General features: G+C 41.8%; 1 protein-coding gene across 7 annotated transcripts in view; it reads left to right on the top strand.

Annotated features, from left to right (window-relative positions):
• The window catches only part of shisa6 (shisa family member 6), a 418,823-nt gene that overhangs the window by 55,681 nt on the left and 342,882 nt on the right, over positions 1-20,260 (top strand). The window lies entirely within an intron of this gene.

Below are 20,260 nucleotides of genomic sequence, written 5' to 3' on the forward strand. Positions count from 1 at the left end.
CTTCTGTTTTCCGTTCTTCAGTTGGGAGTAGAGTAATTGCTTTGGGAGACGGTGATCGGACATTCAGACAACGTGGCCAGTCCAGTGGAGTTGATGGAGGAGGATCATTGCTTCAATGTTGGTGGTCTTTGCTTCTTCCAGGATGCTGACATTTGTCTGCCTGTTTTCCCAAGAGATTTGCAGGATTTTTGGGAGACAACGCGGATGGAATCATTTGAGGAGTTGAGCGGATATCTGAAGATGTTCCATGTTTTGCAGGCATATAACAGGTTTGGGAGGACAGTAGCTTTATAAACAAGCATCTTGGTCTCCCTACAAATGTCCAAATCCTCAAACACTCTCTGTTTCATTCGGAAGTGTGCTGCACTCGCAGAGCTCAAATGATGTTGTATTTCAGTGTTGATTTTGATTTTTGTGGAGAGGTGACTGCTAAGGTAACAGAGATAGTAAACATTTTCTAACATTAACACCATTAGGCTGTATTTCTGGAATTACAGAGGGATTTGTCCAGTTTTATGCCAGAAACAGCCTTAAACCCAAGTGAAAAGTAAATAAAAAGGCTTTACTTCAGCCAAAATAAAGATAATGCAATAAGTGAAACAGAAAGTACAATCCCAATGGTAATGCACAGTCTTCAAGCAAATGTAAAAAAACAAGTCTTCACATTAGACAGAAACTAGAGTCTTTGATAAACAGGCTTACAGGGTGCAAAAACAAACGTCAATAGCCAAGAGCCTTCAGCAAGATCCGACGCGGGAATGAAGACACTGTGCTTGAAACAGGAACTCCCCCGAAGTAGGTCAGTTTCTAGCTCCTGGCTTTGCTGCTAATTTGTAGCCCAGAGCTCAGCTGTTTCTAGGGTGCGGTCTGATTGCTCAGCGTTTTCTCTGTTAACCTAGCTAGTCTCCTGGTTTTTTCTCCCTTCGCCATTCCTGAAATGTGGGGATTTGTGATATGTCTGCCACCTCTTCTTCTTCCTCTTCTTCCTCACCACTTAGCCCCAAAGCCCCAAGTGCTGCTTCTTCATTCACCTGTCCTCCTTGTCCCTTAGAATCAGAAAAGCAGTCCACAACAGGATTGGCTGGTGCCTGTTGAAAAAGCACTTTGGTTTTCTCGATGTTCAGTGAGAGGCCAAGCTTTTTGTATGCTTCTGCAAAGGTGTTTAGAGTGGCTTGTAGGTCTTCTTCTGAATGAGCACAGACCACACTATCATTAGTATACTGGAATTCTATAAAAGATATTGCTGTGACCTTGGTTTTGGCTTTCAGTTTGCTGAGGTTAAATAGCTTGCCATCTGTCCAGTAGGTGATTTCCATGCCAGTGGGAAGCTTCCCATCAACAAGGTGCAGTATCATAGTGATGAAGATGGACAATAAGGTTAGGGCAATAACACATCCATGTTTACACCTTAAATGGGTCACTTTGGAAGTCACTGCTGTCCAAGACTGTTGCCATCATGTCATCATGGAGGATGTTAACAAATTTGCCAAGGCATCTGATTTTTTGGAGGATGGTCCAGAGAGCACTACAATTCACTATGTCGAATGCCTTTGTGAAGTCAACGAATGCCATGTACAGAGGTTGGTTTTGTTTCCTGCATTTTTCTTGGAGCTGTCGTGCAGTGAAGATCATATCCACTGTTCCTCTTCGGCCATGTTGGAACTGTAGTTAAGAAGGTTGTGATAGTGCTCTTTCCAATATAGTGCAATTAAAATTTTATCCTTCAAAAGTTTGGTTTCATCTGATGACCATAGGGGGTGCCATGATTTCTTAGTCCATAGATGACTTTTGTGGAGTCAAAGAATCCCCATGCATCATGGACACCACCAGAGCCCCCGGTGGCCTTGTGACTTGAAGATTGGGTTGCTGATCTGAAGGCTGCCAGGTTCTAATCCAACCCGGGGAGAGCGCGGATGAGCTCCCTCTATCAGCTCCAGCTACATGCGGGGACATAAGAGAAGCCTCCACAAGGATGGTAAAAACATCAAAACATATGGCATCCCCTGGGCAATGTCCTTGCAGACGGCCAATTATCTCAAACCAGAAGCAACTTGCAGTTTCTCAAGTCACTCCTGAAAAGAAAAGAAAAATTGACATCACCAAGATGTTGGATTTCTTGAGCCTTTTTTGTCCACCAGATGTTCTTGAGTTCTCTGGTCTTTCTTTGAATCTCAACTTTTACATGAAATATATCTTTTTCTTAGCAGTTGGTGTCTCTCTGCCATGTTTGGAAGGCTTTCATTTTCTTATCAATTAACTTTTGTTTCTCTTTCTCAATTTCATCATACCTGTCTTGATGTTTCTTAGTTTGATATCCAATGGTTTCTTCACAGGCTGTGATGGTGGAGCTCATCAGTTTGTTCCAATGTTCCTCAGTATTTTCAGGGTGTCCTATGCGTAGATGATCCTTGAGTGTTGTTTGGAGAAGTGGTCTTTTGGAGGGTTCTTGAAGGGCTTGGGTGTTCATTTTTTGCCTTATCTTTCTTCCTTGGAGTCTGCGTTTAGGGGCAATCTTGATGGCCATTGTGGATCGGATTAACCTCTCCAGTAGTCATCAGCATCAGTCATGGCTCTCGTGAGGAGCACATCAAGGTGGTCTCTGACATGTATAGTTACATAGTCTAGGAGGTGCCAATGCTTTGACCAGGGGTGCTTCCATGATGTTGTCTTAAGAATGTTTTTCTGGTGGAAGAGTGTGTTTGTGATGACAAGGTTGTATCCCACACATTTGGTGAGAAGCAGGATGCCATTTGGGTTGCTGTTTCCAACCCCATCTTTTTCTATGGTCCCTGGCTACAGGCTGAAGTCTTGTCCAACTATTGCTTCAACATCCTCCAGGAGGATGATTTGTCTTCCTTAGGTATCTCTGATAGGATGGTGTCCAGCTGATAGTAAATTCTTTCCTTGATAACTTCATCAGCATCTAGTATTGGTGTATAGGCACTTATAATGGTTGCCTGCTGGTTTTTGGCAAAGTGAATTCTGAGAGTTGAGAGTCTTCGTTAATGCTGATGGGCGCTTCAGACAGATGCTTTATCAGGTCATTTCAATAACAAAGGCAACTCCATGTATTCTTTGTTCTTCTTCAGGTAGTCTCTTCTAGAAGAAAGTGTAGCCTCCTTATTCTTCCTTCAGCTGTCCCTCTCCTGCTCTCCGGGTTTCTTGAAGTACTGCTATGTTAATGTTAAAATGCCTCCGCTCCCTTGCAATAATATAGTCCTGTCTTCAGGGCATTCACTGCCTGTGTTGTCCAACAATGTCTGTAGGTTCCATGTTCCAAAGTTCATATTCCTTTTTTGGCCACAAGATGGTGACCCTTCTCAATTCGGTAGTCCAGTTAACACACAGTCTTCACAGAATTAGTTTCAAGTTCAAGTTCACTTTATTACAGTCAGTGACCAGCTCATAAGAATGAGGTTAACATGACAATGGTGGCTTCTCATCTGTTGCAGCCTTCTTCCGCCTTCACAGCTGTTGTAACATGTACCATGTTACCTTCCGCCTGCTCCGCCGTTGAGGTTTTCAGATCTTCAGGTTGTGCTTGGTCTTGACCCTCCCCTGCAGCCCTTCCTGGGAGTACATGACTCTGGTGGTTACACCCACAGGTTCACTGGAACATGCAAGCCCCCTCACCATGAAAAAGTGACAATCCATTGAGGGGGAAATAAGGGCGGGGGAAGATTGAGGCTGGGGATGGATCTACACTGCCCTATATCCCAGGATCTGATCCCAGATTATCTGCATATCCCAAATTATCTGACAGAGTAGACTCATATAATCCAATTCAAAGCAGATAATCTGAGATCAGATCCTGGGATATAGGGCTGTGTAGATCCAGCTTTAGAAAAAACATATCCTTGGGACTAATCTCTTGGGTAGTATGCCCACTGTTTATCCTGGAAGGAAGATTCGGGGAATTGAAAGGGTTGAACATATGGATTTCTCTCCTAAAAACTTCCTTTCATAGCAAAATGTCCATTGTACACACTTCAACACAGTTCTAAGTAAATCCGAAATGAAGCACAAGATGATTACCGTAACTGAATATTTGCATATGAAAGAAGAAATTAGAACCTGATTGTTTAGAATAGCTTTTTATCAAAGCTTGGGAAAGTTATTTTTATTACAACTCTGAGAAAGCCATTCTGTCTGGGTTTTTATTTTTAAAAAGTTATAGTCCCAAACGTAACATTTTCAAGTAATTTTTTTCATATTGCAAAGCCCACCAGGCAACTTCCTGAACCAAACAGTAAGGTATTAAGGTTTAGTTGCCACTGCTGCTCCTAGTAACTCACTTACCAAGGAAGGAAGAACACTTCTTTTTGTTGGGAAGGGGAGTCAAAGATCTGAGGGTGCTTCCAGATAGCACCCAAATCTGTGCCAAAGCAGGTTTTTGGCGCACACACACACACATACACACACACACACACAAAACCCGAGCTTTTCCGTGGGGGCGGGTGTCTAGATGCCATTCTGGTGACTATCCTGTTGACTACCAGGATGACACCCAGCCATCCCAAAAAAAAAAACAACCCAAAACAAGCCATAACATAAAAAATATCTTACTGGACTCCACCATTAAGCTGCCCCATGAGTTATCCTGGTGCATAGAAATCTCCCCATCTCCAGGTGTGTCATTTCTGCATGCCAGGAGGACTCACAGATCAGCTTAATTCAGTCAAATCCTGAATAGTGTTATCATTTTTGAGCACAACATAAATTCTAAAAGAGAAAATGTGCCACAGACACATGGTTTTCACGTGTAGTTGTCATTAGATGCACTGAGACAATTCTATGCTTCTTTCTCAATCTGAACACCAGAGGGCACAATGCATGCTGTAATTACCCACCTTGCCTCATTGCACCGCTCAAGGACTCCCTCCTCTCCACTTGTTCTCTGCTGCTTGGTGTTTTTGTGAACAAAGATCAACTGACATTACCTTGTAGCCTTTAATAACTATTGTTGCTTACTTTAAGGTTGTGCCATTGAACCTTTTATTTTCTTGAATTTAAACAAATCACAGACTTTGCAAACAACCAGGGCAGCTCCTGAAATCCTGTGTCTAGCCTCTTCTTCATCAGACCTCACATGTACAATGCTTCTTTTTTTCCTACTAAATCTATAACACATGTATGCTATTTTTCTACTTTTGAATGAATATAGTATGGAGAACTATATAACTAGGATGCTAGACTGAAAGTTCCTTATTAGATGTAGGAGTGGATCAGAAATCCCAAAAGGCAAAGCTTATGGAGTACTTTCTTTCAGCTGCAGGATGTGGCTCCAATAGCAGACCCAGCTTTTCCCACTAGGCACGACTGGCCTGTTTTTCAAGTTCTTCCTGGACATGCAGTGCATTATCTTTGTACTTTTCAATTCCTTTCTGGAAACCTTGTACAGAAGATGTGATACTCATTGTTCTGCCTGCTTTACCTCCTTCTGGTTATTGAGAGCTATAACCATGTATAATATGGAGGAACTCAAACCGACAAATATGCTTTGAAAGAAAGTATTAAGTTGTTTCCAAATGGCTGGCAGAAACAAATAGCAGTGAGAGGAGTCTTCTTCCCAGGAAGACCTAAATAGAACCAGATTTGGAATAAGTCTTTTGCCATATTGTTCCAAGAATCCCCTGAGCAAACCCAAAATGAAATAGGCAGCCAACAAATATACACTGTAGCTGGCTTGGCCCAACTTTAGTTAAGTCACCTTGATCGATTGGCTCTCTCTATCCATGGAAATTTTGTCAGCCTTGTATACATTCAGTTTCTTCCCACAAAAAGAACTTTAATATTTGGAGTACTGGATCTCTTTAGAGCCTCATCTCCCTGTTATGAACATTACAGTGAGCCCTTGGTACCCACTGGGTTTTGGTTCCAGGACTCCCCGAGGATACCAAAAACTGTAGATGCTCAAATCCATTTATATACAATGACTGTAAAATGCTGTCAATTATGTAAAATGGCAAAATCAAGGATTGCTTTGCGGAGGGTATGTTTTAAAACCGTAGATGGTTCAATCCATTGATACCAAATCAGTGGATACAGAGAACCAACTGTATATGTTGGGATCGGTTAAGTAAGGTAAAGGTTTTCCCCTGACGTTAAGTCCAGTCATGTCTGACTCTGGGGTTTGGTGCTCATCTCCATTTCTAAGCCGAAGAGCCAGCGTTGTCCGTAGACACCTCCAAGATCATGTGGCCGGCATGACTGCATGGAGCACCGTTACCTTCCCGCCGGAGCGTGTACCTATTGATCTACTCACATTGGCATGTTTTCGAACTGCTAGGTTGGCAGAAGCTGGAGCTAACAGCGGGCGCTCACTCTGCTCCCGGGATTTGAACCTGTGATCTTTTGGTCTGCAAGTTCAGCAGCTCAGTGCTTTAACACACTTCGCCACTGGGACTCCTTTGGGATTGGTTAGCAATATCTATATTGGCTTATAGCCTTGCATCATGTATCTGGGACATTGTTTGCTGACTTTTCCATTGTGCCTATTAAAGATTAAGGGCCTTTCCAGAGAGGCCCTATATCCCTGGATCTGATCTCAAGTTTTCTGCTTTAAACTCGATTATATGAGTTCGCACTGCTAGATAACCTGCAATAAACAGAAAACCTGGAATTAGATCCTGGGATATAGGGCCTGTCTGGAAGGGCCCTTAGAGTGGTGCTAAGGACACTCTCTTTGGTATGTGAATGTCACTCTGGGTTTTTTTTTTAATCACAGAATCCTGCAGTTGTAGGTTCCTCTCTGAATCCATCCTTCTTCACATTCAAACCTATTCAGTTAAGCAGCTTACTACAAAAACTGCAAATTGTTCCACTGCCGCTTTCCCTTTCTGGTGTTGGTTCCTCCACTTTACCTACAAACAAAGGTTTGACAAATAACTGTGACTTTAGTTAGAGTGTGACTTGACAAAGTAAGTGACATATTTTAACTCACAGCAGCTACAGCATCCTTAATGGGTCATTGCTGCCTGACCCTTTCCAAATTTTCAAAGGCTGTCCGCTGCCAAGATTAACAGCACCATCCCGCTTCAAGGAGATTGATTCCTGGGCATGGTAAGAAAATGTCCTAGGTGGAACAAGCAAAGGGGAGAGATAGCTGTCACAATATTCTTAATACAATACTAGGATTGTAGCTACTGGGGAGGGGGCGAAATGGGACCATTGGTCACCCAGAGAAGAACTCTGCCTTCTCAAATGGGATTTTCATTCAGTCTCCAAATTTCTAACAGTGCAGTAGTAGCTTAAAATTTCCATTGAACATTTAGTTTAGGTGTCCTTAGAAAAAAGCAATGGGTACATGTGAACACAACCAGTATAAGAGTGCTGTTGTGAACAATTTCCATTGTCTTGCTCTAAGCCAGTGGTTCTAAACCTGGGATCCCCAGATGCTTTTTTACTTCAACCTCCAGAAATCCTAACAGCTGGTAAACAGGCTGGTATTTCTGGGAGTTGTAGGCCAAAAACATCTGGGGACTCCAGGTTGAGAACCACTGCTCTAAGCAATACTAGAAATATAGGTTCTGGTGGAGGTAGAATTCTTAGTGGATTTCAGAATTCCCTCATTTTACTCTCTCAGGGGCTAACCCCTGTAGGTGGTTTGTCCCATTTCTTAGGGAAACATCGAAGCTTAACTGGTCAATGTGATTATTCCCACCACCACCCTTTTCCACCAATCTAAAGAAATTTTAAAAAATACACTACCATTAAATTCAGCATGCATAAGTATAAAATATGGAATTATGTGCAATGATGACTGGAATAGTCTGGATTACGATTAGAGATAGCATGGTTAACAGTGAATGTATTGTTTTAAAATGTTTAAATGTGTTTTAAAATTCTAATTTAAATTTTTTTATTTTGATTGTGCATTGTTCTAAGGCATCAAATAGTTGGCTGTGTGCAAAGCTGCCTTGAGTCCTCCTTGGGGTTGAGAAAGGCAGAGTATAAATATGGTAAATCACTAAATAATAAATACAGTTTTCCAACTGACCAGAAAAAAAGTCACATACATGCACATACATAACCTATCTTCTAATAGCAGCTGTGTTAGCATAAATGTACAGATGAAGCTTTCCATGTTATAGAAGTAATGCTTGTGATCTGCTAAGGTCTGCAGAGCATGATACTGTGAACACCAGCTAAAGACTGGTTCAAGGGTTGACAGCTATATTTCTGCCCCCTTTCCCTTTAATTATGTAGTAATCATTTCTGTGCCACCCGCCATCTCCCAGGCACCAGGGGAGACTACCCATATTCTCAATGTTGCAAATATAGACATTACTCTTGTTAATTTTGGGCTGTGCAATGCATCATTGTCCGTGTGTGTAATTTAGAATCTAGGCATCCTGTGTCACCTTGGGCAGAAAACCATTATGCACATTAAATATGGGATGTTGTTTGGCTATGAAGTCTATGTTCTTTAGTTTAAAGAGCTTGTTAAAGTAAACCTATCTGTGGTGCACTTTGAAATCATTCTAAGATATAGTACACTACTAGGAAAAGCACAACCTGGTTTCTCTTGTGGAAGGGCAAAGAATGAAAAGACTGTTAATGGGTTAAGATAATTAATGCAGTAGCATTTACCCCAGCTATGCTTCTTAAGGAAGTCCACAGCATAGGCAACACTTCTTTGTTGTCCCAAGTCCATTATCTAGTACATGTTCTCTGGGCTAGAAGTGTCAAAGGTCAGACGCCAACTGAGAGCAAAATATAGTTTATTAAAGTAATAACTCAAAAACAGCTTAGTAAATTGTCCAGAGGCTTAAAACACTTAATCTTCAGTGTTATTAAGCAGTCAAAACAGAAAAAAATGCCAAAAACACGAACTGGCATATTATCTGGATTATCCAGAGATATAATCCAGATTTAAACTAACGTACTTGAACTTGAACTCAACTGGAGTTCCAGTCCAAGGTCCAAAGGGTGAAGTCGTCACAAGAAGGTCCACGTCATGGGATGGCACAAAAAGCCAAGACAACGAAGGCGAACAGCATCTAATGCAAAATAGTAATAACAGTGCAATCCAGGAAAACCCACACAATTCCAGCCCTCCGTTGTAGAATAACCCGGACCAAACTTACATCGGTTGCAAAGTCCCAAGCCAGTCTTCAGAATCACGTACAGGAAACACAATGGCGCCCAGCAACACCTTGCCACACGCAAAGAATACTGCCCAAAAATCCCCAATTTATTTAGGTTTCTTTGGGCATCCAAACTTCCAACGCCCTAGGGTCAGGTGTCCCAAGTTCCTCATCAGAATCTGAGCTCCAAACAGCAAACGCCCTAGGATCAGGCATCCCAAACTCCTCATCAGAATTAAGATCACCCTGCCCACACCCAACTCTGTCCACACCTGTGGAACTACCCTCATTCCTCCAGGCAGACCATGTGGGATCTGCTTCTGAAGATACCCAAGCCTCTCCAGCGTCCACAGCATCCATGGGCCCAGATTCCTCCCCAAGATCCTCCGGAGCCCGTGCCCAATCTATGCCAACTTCCTCCGCCACCACCGGTTCCTCAGCATCCATTTCCACTTCAAGATCCCCTCCCAAATCTCCACATGAATCCTCCTCGGAAGACTCTCCATCAATCTCCCTGATTCTCTTCCTGTGTAAATCTTCCAGCGAGCCCTCGCGAGGATTCTTCCTTCCTCTCCTGATCCCACCATTATCACTCACAACCTCAGAAGACCCATTCACAACAAGAAGGCCCCATTTAGTTACCATGGGATCATTGGTAACAACCATTGCATAGAGGAGACTGCATTTTGTTTTGAAAAAATGTTATGTTCATATTCCTGCAATTATTTGAGGATTTCAAGGCAAGTTATATTTTCTTTCTCCCCATTTTGTATCTTGATAAGTTAAAAATGAGAGGAGGTCATGATGTCAGTAAGGATTAGAACTAATGACTGCTACAAGGCCACCAAGTGAATTTCACTGCCAAGTGGGGATTTGAGCCCACATTTTCCCAATCCTGGTACAACACTTGTAACCACAACACCATGCTGGTTCTGCCCCACTTGCAGAAAGTTTGTATTGGCACAGACAAAAGCTTTGCAAAATCAAATCTTAAAAGAGTGAGCAATGCAGCCACCATCACTATGCTGTCGTAGTTGGTATAATAATTTTTTAAAGAGTGTAAAATGCCACTTATTGTTGCTCTGAGAGAGTCAAAATTAGTCTAAGGCTATATTTGAGCAATCACTGTCAGATATTTGAGGAACCATGGGCTACCTGAGAACTCATAATAAGGTCTCTATTGATTACTGCTGTTACTACTACTACTACTACTACTACTGGAACATGTATTTGAGCTTTGCGAATATAGTTGACCTCAAACTTTTGCAGGAATCAGGGGTGCAGGATACTCACAAAACCTAAAAACCCAAAAATATAAATAAAAATTGCTAGTACTTTTTTTTCTGGAGAGAACATTTTGAGATGCAGTCCCAATATTATGGATATTTTAGTAATTTCTATCTCTTTCTCTCTCTCTTCTGCTTCATAGATTAGGCTGTGGGAGGAAGAGTTTCAAAAGATTACAGGGCTCCTGCACCTTTAATATTTGCAGAATAACCTACTCATGCAGAATAACCTACGCCCATGCCTTGGGAAGAGTTCCTTTCTAATTGCATCCTGCAGTGAAGTCAGGCAAGAAGAGCTAACCTCATGATGTTGGCTTATGCATAGGGTTGCCATCAAATCAAGATTGACACATAGCTGGCCCTCCACATTTTTGAGTTTGACTTTTGCTGATTACATGAGTTATGGATTGGATTAATGGGAATCTTTAGGCTTTCCAGTGGAGGTTGACCATATAGTTGTGTCAGAGGATCTAGAGATGACTAGAAAAGTGTTATCTCAATTGTGGGTTTTTTATTCAAATCATTTCTACTTTTGTGGGGGTCCTGCGTCCCTAACCCCAGAAAATGTGGAGGTTCCACCAGTCTTGTTTTAATCAGTCTCACCCTTTTGTTTGTACTCAGAGCCTCTGTGATTTCATAACCAGTGACATGTTTCAGTCCATCTAAAAATTGTAATAATTTTACTGAATATGAAAAGTTGTAGAGATTCCTCCTCCATCCTACTCCTCAGCACAGAGGTCCTTTCAGAAGCTGGCACATGCAGTGCCTTGATCTGCAATGTGATGGAATCCCTGTGCACAGGAAGCAGCTGAGACACTGCAAAGAAAACATCGAACATCTTGTGCTGTGCATTTGGCAACAGCTCTGTGATGTTCATTGTATCCTTGCTGGATGGAGCCAAGATTTGGATAATCCCTTCTGTTTCTCTGCTTCATAGGGTGAGGGGAAGCAAAGAGGGTCAGGATGTGAATACTTATTAATGAGTTATGTAATAATTTTGTTCACTTTTGCATAGCAAAGCACCTGTTGAAGCCCTGTACTCTGCATAACTTTTCTAGGACCAGATATGTTCAGTTTAAGAGAAGGAGCTTACATATTCCCCTTTGTACCTGCTGGGGCTCCTGTGCAATGTAAGCCTTCAACATACTGTCCAATCTCATGTGTTCACTTGCTTGACACTGAGTTCCATTCAGGTACACTTTTTCCACCCCACTGCTCTTCCTATGCAGGATGGGGAATGCTGAAGTGTGAGTCCCTAACATTTTTAATTAACCCATCAATTTAAAGATTTACATGCTGTTGTCATTTAAGGAATCCTAGGACAGCTCCATAGGTTGCTGTTGAGGATCATAGGAAGGTGTTCTTCTGTTGATCCACTGTTGATTTAGTTGCTCATTTCATCTCTATACATTTTGAGTGCAACCATGTGATTTATCTTGCACTTTAAGCTACAACCAAGGTGCACCTAACCTTCTATGCTATTTGGATTCATTTTACTTTTTCTGTGTATACTGCATACACATGTTACTATGATCTGTCCCTTTTAAGGGTGTGGTTTTAATGAAGGGTCACCTGCCTGGTATGTGACCCTACATCAGCATTCATTTACTACATACAGTTTTCAGTACGCATACTTTTATCACTTCTTTATTTGTTTTAAGTTATATATCCAACTCTACAGGTTTAACCTGTTTAGCACAGTGGATGCATTCCTGGGCATTTCCTCTTTAACAGAAAATATTGATAGGAATCACACCGTTAGGTTCTTCACCACAAAAAAGGAATAGTTTAGCATGTTTCAGAAAACTTTTCAGATTAATTTGACTTCCGGTGGAGCAACGGGAGGAGCAGCGTCAGCCGTGCTCAAGGCAAGTTCTGAAGCTGTTATCTTATTGCTTTTATATTATCTTAAACTCTCAATTTTAATTGAAGACTGTTGCCCTTGAACTCCTTGCTTTTACTAAAGACTGTTCATATGAAGCTAATGCAGTTTTAAAGATTTTATCGGCAACTGTTTGGAAAACACCTAAGCCTAAGCTTCCCTTGAAGGAGGGAAGGTAAGAAGAGGATCACATTGCTGAATCTCTGCTTGCCTCAAACTGCTTTCTTCCCGGCTGGCTGGATGGCTTGCAGTGTTCCAGTTTTCCAAAGATTTTTTATAATTTTTTTACTTTTTACTTTTTTTCCCCCCTGGTCTCCTTTTGTTTGCTGGCTGCTACCCTGGAGTACATACTAGGAAGCAGAGAGCCATCTACTACTCAAGGCTGCTGACTCAAGGAACACTCTTTGAGCTGTTTTACTTCAGAGCTCTTTCAAAGCACTAATCTCTGCTAAATAGGTACAAACTGCAAGGAACAAAACAGTAGATGATATAAGGACTGCAGATAAAGGCCAAGTATTAAAACATATCAAGATATATTGGCGTGCTTTATCAAAGTCATTGCAGCAATCTCCATCAAATACCAACTAACAGTTATTAACTAGTACCTAAAACTCTTGGTTGCTTAAAGACTCTGTGACTTCATTTTAAAAGAACCATGGTAATCAGAACAAGACAGACCTACAGAAACAGTGACAAGTCCCTGTCTCCGCTAATCTCATCTCCCCCGTTTGGGAAAAGAAAGAAAACAAAACAAACAGAGATAAAAACTTACTTCTCTCCCATAGTCAAAATACAGGAGCTGGAGCAGGAACAGAACACCCCCTCAGCTTCGCTTCTCGACTGGACCCTAGATCACTGTCGGGTAATTTTTAATCCTTATGAGAACTCAGGCATAAGTATTGCTGAGGAGTTTGCCTTCGCTACTGACAATTTGGATAATCTGGATAGTAGGAGAGGGCACAGGAGGCATGTTTTAACATCCCCCAATGAAGACGTGGTGGAGCTCCCTATGAATATAACAGAGGGCGATCTAGAGACAAATCTAACATCAGAGGCCTTCAAAAAACCACTCATTGCAGAGGATCTGGTCAATCAATTAACCAGTTTGAACGCTGATATTCAGGCTATCAAGATTTACCTTGCAGAAACCAATGCCCTCCTGATTACAATAACACAATTTAAGGTCAAACAGGAAGCAAGCAAGGAGAAAACCTTCCCAACTTTAAATCAAGACACGGAGGTCAACGACTCCAGCATAAAAGGGCATCTTGGAAAAAAGGCAAGGAACAAAAACAACAACACAATAAGTTCCCCCAAACACAGCAAGGCTCACAAAAGGATAAAGTACAAATGCAGAAGTCTTCAAAAAGATCAAGAAAGGAAGAAAGTGTCCACATCCACAGTAAAACAATCAAATTTAAACTCTCAAAAGATCCTCAAGTATAAACACACAGATAAGAAGAAAGATCGAGGTACTACTGCGAAGCCCCCTAAAGATAAGATAGACAAAATAAATTGTAAACCGGAATCTAAAAACGAGACATCAATAAATCAGATCAAGCCAAGAACAGTTCTTGATGTCCTGGAAGTCAATCAAGCGACACCCCTCCTGTGTGACCCAGCAATACTAGCAGACCCACAAGTCACACAGGATCCCTGGGAAACCGTCTTTGCTAAAGGAAAGGAAAACAAGGACAACAATGAAAAGAAATGGGTAAAGAACTTTGATGTTCCAGATGTGGGGGATTGGGAGATGATACTTGTGCCAAACAAGTTGGTGATCTCTAACTACCCTAAGCCCCTGGGCCTCCTCTCACCAGCAGAACGGAAAGGCCACCTTCTAAGGGTTTTAGAAGTTGTGGGGTGCAATGTCATTAGTCTAGCTGAAATAACCCAGATAGAATACCTCTTTTACAACTACTCACATGCCCGGGCAGTTATAACATGTACAAACAAGCAAGTAACTAACAAACTGTATTGCCTTAAGGAAAAACTTGTGGAGCTCGGGATGTCCATCTCTTTATTAACAGCTCCCCTCCCTTCCCACTATTCAAACAGGAACCTAAACAACTCTCCAGGTCTAACCAAATCCATTGCAATGAAGCCAATCTCATAGATCTAACAGATACCCCTAAACCTCTAAAACAGTTCCCTCTAGCAAAGCAGCTGGAATCAGTGCCCAATTGGCTCATAACTGAAACACCCTTTAGTGAGCTATACATAGATGAGGAAAGTGACCTGCTGGAAACATTCCAATGCTTGCCACAATTAAGTCAAAGGGAAATAATAGACAGACTGACTTTGCTACGGGTAGAGCTTCTCAGCAGGATGACCAAGGGGGATAAAATTCAACCTGAGCCAGGACATTGCATAGGGGATCTAGCAGAGACGGACATGACTTATGGAAGGGCTAGAGGAGGGCGACAAACAGAACCAGTGAGCCATTCTAAGGGTGATCACTGACTAGTCAGGAAGATACTAAAAAATGAAACACGTCCCACCCAGTCCATCATTCCGCAACCTCCAACAGTCCCAAAAGTGAAAACATTGCAAACAAAATCATCTAACCTGAACTGTCTATCTTGGAACATAGCAGGATGGCAGACCAGAAGTAAAGAGAAAGGGGTAAGCAAATTTTTGAGGAAGTTTGATGTGATCTCGCTTCAGGAGACATGGAGTAAAGGGCCTATAGATTTCAATGGATACATTATAATTGACTCCCCGGCTAAAATGGAAAAAGATAGAGGGCGACCGAAAGCAGGCCTGGCCATTCTGCTGTCCACATCCCTTGGGGCAAAAATCAAATCAGTTGACAATTGCAGCCATATAGCTATGGCTTGTCACATAGAATATGGACCTTCACATAGAAAACTTTTCATTCAAAATTAACAATATGCACCAGTGAAATGAAACAATTAAGTCAGATCAGCTTTGCATAAGTGAAGAAAACATGTTGGAGCTTCTAGAAATCATATGAAAGCTTCTTCCAAAATATATCCACATTTTTTTCTTTTCCCATCCTCAATGTTCTTATTATTTCATTTTTGACCAAGCTCATCTATGCTGGGGGTAGATGCTGAGGCAAGATTATCTGCTCCCCACTTTTTCCTCTTCCTGTTTGCTCCTCAGACATACAGTAGAGTTTCAGTTATTCGACAAGCCACGACTGGCACAGACTTTCCCTCCCAGCAAGCACCCGGCACTTTGGAGAAGCCCCCTGCGTGTTGCTAGGTAGCAACACGCAGAGGGCTTCTCTAAACCGATTGCTTGCTCGGAGGGACGAGGCTTTTCCTTCCTGGCAAGCACCCAGCTTGCCGGGAAGGATAATAGGGCCTCCCTATTATCCAACAGTTTTGGTTATCTGACATTCGGCCCACCGTTTATGTTGGATAACCGGAACTCTACTGTACTCTGAAGTTCTGGGGGCAGCTGCTGTTTGCCTTGCATGTTCTAGTCATGCCCACAAAGTTGCAGTGCGTCAGCTAAAATAGAATCCTATTCTTTCCCAAATCAAACTTTGTTGCTTTATTACTGTCAACATACTACTACAATCCAACAATGAAAGTCTCCAGCTTGCTTTTCCCATTCTCCTAATGCTGATGCAGCTAAAACCATGTCCAAGAACAAGAAAAAGTGTGGATTGGACATACATAAAAAGACTTGTAAAAGAGACCTTCACTGTTGGGAGCTTTGCTAATTGAGCTATGCCTGCATTTTGTGTAAAAACCTATGAGCTAATAGTGCAGTTGCTTAAATGGAAGAGAACTATAGCTATATACATTAGAAGTACAATATTGCAATGCATATTTTAAAAGACAAAATGTGAAAATCTTTAATTGTTGCTGTCAGGACTCATTGTGATTGGAAAGTAGTTTTAGATCACTTTAAAAAAAGGCATTTTGGGCATATAGCACATTCTTTCTAAAAAATAAAAAGGGTAATGAAATTTCGGTCTAGGACAAAACAACAAAACTACACTTCCCAGAAACACTAAACTTGGCAGCACAACCCCTCATCCATGCCTCTATGTTCAGACAACAAAAAGAAAAGAAAAATAAAGTCCTAATTAGAGGGAGAGGAATGATTATTTTTATCCAATTGCTGCCAGTTAGAAGGCTAAGTTCTGCCCACTTGGTCTCCTAGCAACCCACTCAGCCCAGGGGACGGGCAGAGTTAGGCCTCACTTAGGACTCTTCCACACTGCCTATAAAATACAGATTATCTGATTTTAACTGGATTATATGGCAGTGAAGACTCAAGGCCCTTCCACACAGCTATATAACCCATTTAGAATCTTATATTATCTGATTTGAACTGGATTATCTTGACTCCACACTGCCATATAATCCACTTTAGTGTGCATTTTATACAGCTGTGTAGAAGGGGCCTCATATAATCCAGTTCTAAGCAGATAATATAAGATTATAAATATACAGTACAGTCTCACTTATCCAACATAAACAGGCCAGCAGAACGTTGGATAAGTGAATATGTTGGATAATAAGGGATTCAGGAAAAGCTGATTAAACATCAAATTAGGTAATCATTATACAAATTAAGCACCAAAATATGTTATACAACAAATTTGACAGAAAAAGTAGTTCCATGTGCAGTAATGCTATGTAGTAATTACTGTATTTACAAATTTAGCACTAAAATATCACAATGAATTTAAAACACTGACTACAAAAACATTGACTACTAAAAGGCAGACTGCGTTGGATAATCCAGAACATTGGATAAGCGAATGTTGGGTAAGTGAGATTCTACTGTAATATGAAATAATTAACTATGGTAGAATAATACCGAACAACATAATCTCTAAAACCAGGACAGTAAATAAAGAGCAACACTCTAAAAGCAGGGAAATTGGGAATTCCAGAAAGGAAACAATCAGGGCCAGCTAACACCTCCCAAGAAAGGATTCTTCCAGAAAGGAAGCTGAGAAGGGAGTGAAGCAGTGTGTATTACCAAAGTCATTATTATTACTATCATTATCATTATTATTATTATTGTGTTGCTGTGAACCGTGAAAATGAATACGATCTGTCTCCAAGTTTTTCAAAAACACTAAAATCAGAATATATAAAAATTACTGTGCTATAATAAAACAGAACAATGCAATCTCTAAAATCAGAACACTAAATAAAGGACAACACTCTGAAAACAGGGGAATTCCACAGAGGAAACAATCAGGGCCAGCTAACACCTCCCAACAAAGTATTCCCATCACCAAAGTCTGGCAAATCCTCTGTTTTCTGAGGGCCACAGACAGTAGAAGCACATAAAATATCGCAAAGAACACCACAATGAAAACAAGGGAATTCCAGACAGGAAACAATCAGGGCCAGCTAACACCTCCCAACAAAAAAATTCACTCAGGGAGGAAACAGCCAGGCTTTAAAGCTGCAAGGCCATTACATCCTAAGCATTTTCCCTAGTTGCAGCATTCATACTTGCCTCCAACAGACAAAAAAAAACCAATCAGAAATATTGTATATTCACAACCTTTAGGAAATAATATCCCCTGATGGCGTAGCATGTTAAAGCGCTGAGCTGCTGAACTTCTGGACTGAAAGGTCGCAGGTTTCAATTGGGGGAGTGGAGAAAGGCCCCACTGTTAGCCCCAGCTTCTGCCAACCCTAAAGTTCAAAAACATGCAAATGAGAGTAGATGAATAGGTACTGCTCTGGCGGGAAGGTAGCGGCGCTCCATGCAGTCATCCCACATGACCTTGGAGGAGTCTACGGACAACGCCAGCTCTTCGGCTTAAAAATGGAGATGAGTACCAACCCCCAGAGTCAGACATGACTGGACTTAATGTCAGGGGAAAACCTTTACCCTTTACCTTAACTACCACCAATTTCTCAATACTTTATTTCCCATACCACCATACTTCGCCACAGCAACGCGTGGCTGGGCACAGCTAGTTCTTTCTAAAATGCTTTTGGGGGGTATAAAGTTCTATTAAGATATTAATGTTAATTATGAAAAATAATTAAAAGAATATATTCTGGTCAGTTCAGTTAACTGTCTTACTAAAATAGTAGTTTTCTTTGTAACAGATATTATAGAATTATAGCACTTATTTATTTAAGTGGTATTTTACCATTATTATAAGATATTTTTCAAACACTGCCCAGAAAACTATCCCAAAATAACTGAAAAGTTTAAGTCTACAGAAGTCTGCATACTGCTTCCTGGACCAGAAGTAACATTTTTCAAAGTATTAGACACTGAAACATATAGTTTTTTGGCCTTTGATTTGGTCCATTTATACATTCAAATGTCTCACATTAGTAACTTAGCTTCATGCCCACTGTATAGACTTGTCATGGGTTCGGGAGAATATTATATTGAATTAAATTTTCCTTGACCCAGGTAAAGAAAATGGATGTTCATGTTGCTCAATGCATCCCCTTTTCACACTCCAAGTGCAAAATATGAAAAAGGATACCTAGGCAAGGTATAAACAAATAAAAATAAATAGATGTGGTGCTAATTCCTTCAGTGGGATATGTCATTTGCCCCTATGTGTGATGTTTATATACGGTGTTTCATTGCAAGGAAGTTTGAATATAGGAACCAAGATAGTGCCCAGGGCAATAGAGACCTCGTGGGAGCTCTGAGGAAGAAAATCCATATCTGTGGTGGAGGAGGCTTTTGGCGGGCATATTAGTGCAGTAAAGCTATCAAAAAAGGAGTGGGAAGACAGGGTGGAGTGAAGATAGAGTACGGCTGCCATTAAAAGAAAAAATCGGTTGAACGCTCCCTGCTTCTTGCTCCGCGAAAGAGGTGCCCAAACATCTAACATCTAAAGGCCTGATAACGAACTTGGTACCTGGTGCTGCATCTGCCCTTGCTGTGATCCTGAGGCTTTGGCCCAGTAACCGGGCCTGAATACGATCCAAATGCATGAATATGATCCGAACACTGACGCCAACCACTGCCTGCTGCCCTTGCCACTTCTCCGAGCCGTGGTCCTCCTCCTTTCCTGCAGCCTGATGCTTTTGGAGTATCCGTTGCCTTCTCCTGTTGTTCCTGTTGCTGCCGCTAACTTTGGGACCACCACCATTGTGATTAGGGGCCTGATATCACCCAGAACTGACAGAGGCCTACCATTGTTCCATCACTCATTAGTGTGAGGTCTGGGCTCCTTTTTCTCTTTCCATTCACTATAGAGAAGTCTGAGTACCTTCTGAGTACAGCACTGCCTTCCAGGAAGGCTGCTTCAAGCACTGCTTGCTGCCAGTTCTGTTGACTGCATTTAAATCCGGATTATCCATCCATATAATCCGGATTATTTTCCGTTCTTCCTTTTGGAGCCCAGTTTGGGTTAATATTTTGAGTTTGTGTCAGAGACACTGCAGTTAAGTGTCTCTGAGCCTGTTTTTGAGTAGTAACAAATCTTTTGTTTGAACTGAGTATTGAGTGTGTGGCTCTTTAAGGCGCCTGTGTTCCGACATTCAGCTCAAGGATGTGGACAAGGTGCTTGGAGAGGTGAGAGCAACCACATGCATCCTAGACCCCTGGCCATCCTGGCTTGTAAAGGAAGCCAGAGTGGGTTTGGCAGACTGGGTGAAGGTGGTGGTTAATGCCTCCCTTCGGGAAAACAGTTTTCCAGCTGGCTTAGAACAAGCCATCATAAAACCACTGTTGAAAAAACCATCACTGGACCCAATTGGTGAACTATCAGCCTGTCTCAAATCTCCCCTTTCTGGGCAAGGTTGTTGAATGTGTGGTGGCCTCACAACTCCAGGCATTCTTGGTAGACACTGATTTTCTGGATCTGGTGCAGTCTGGCTTTACACGGTACTGAAACAGCCTTGGTCGCCTTAATGGATGATCTATATTGGGAACTGGACAGGGGGCGTGTGTCCCTGCTGATTCTGCTGGACCTCTCAGCAGCCTTTGATACCGTCAACCATGGTATCCTTCTGGGACGCCTTGCAGGAATGGGCCTTGGAGGTACTGCTTTCAGTGGCTCCGGTCCTTCCTCGAGG

Source organism: Anolis carolinensis, chromosome 2 (genome assembly GCF_035594765.1).
Source record: "Anolis carolinensis isolate JA03-04 chromosome 2, rAnoCar3.1.pri, whole genome shotgun sequence".
In the NCBI taxonomy this organism is placed as follows: Eukaryota; Metazoa; Chordata; class Lepidosauria; order Squamata; family Dactyloidae; genus Anolis; species Anolis carolinensis.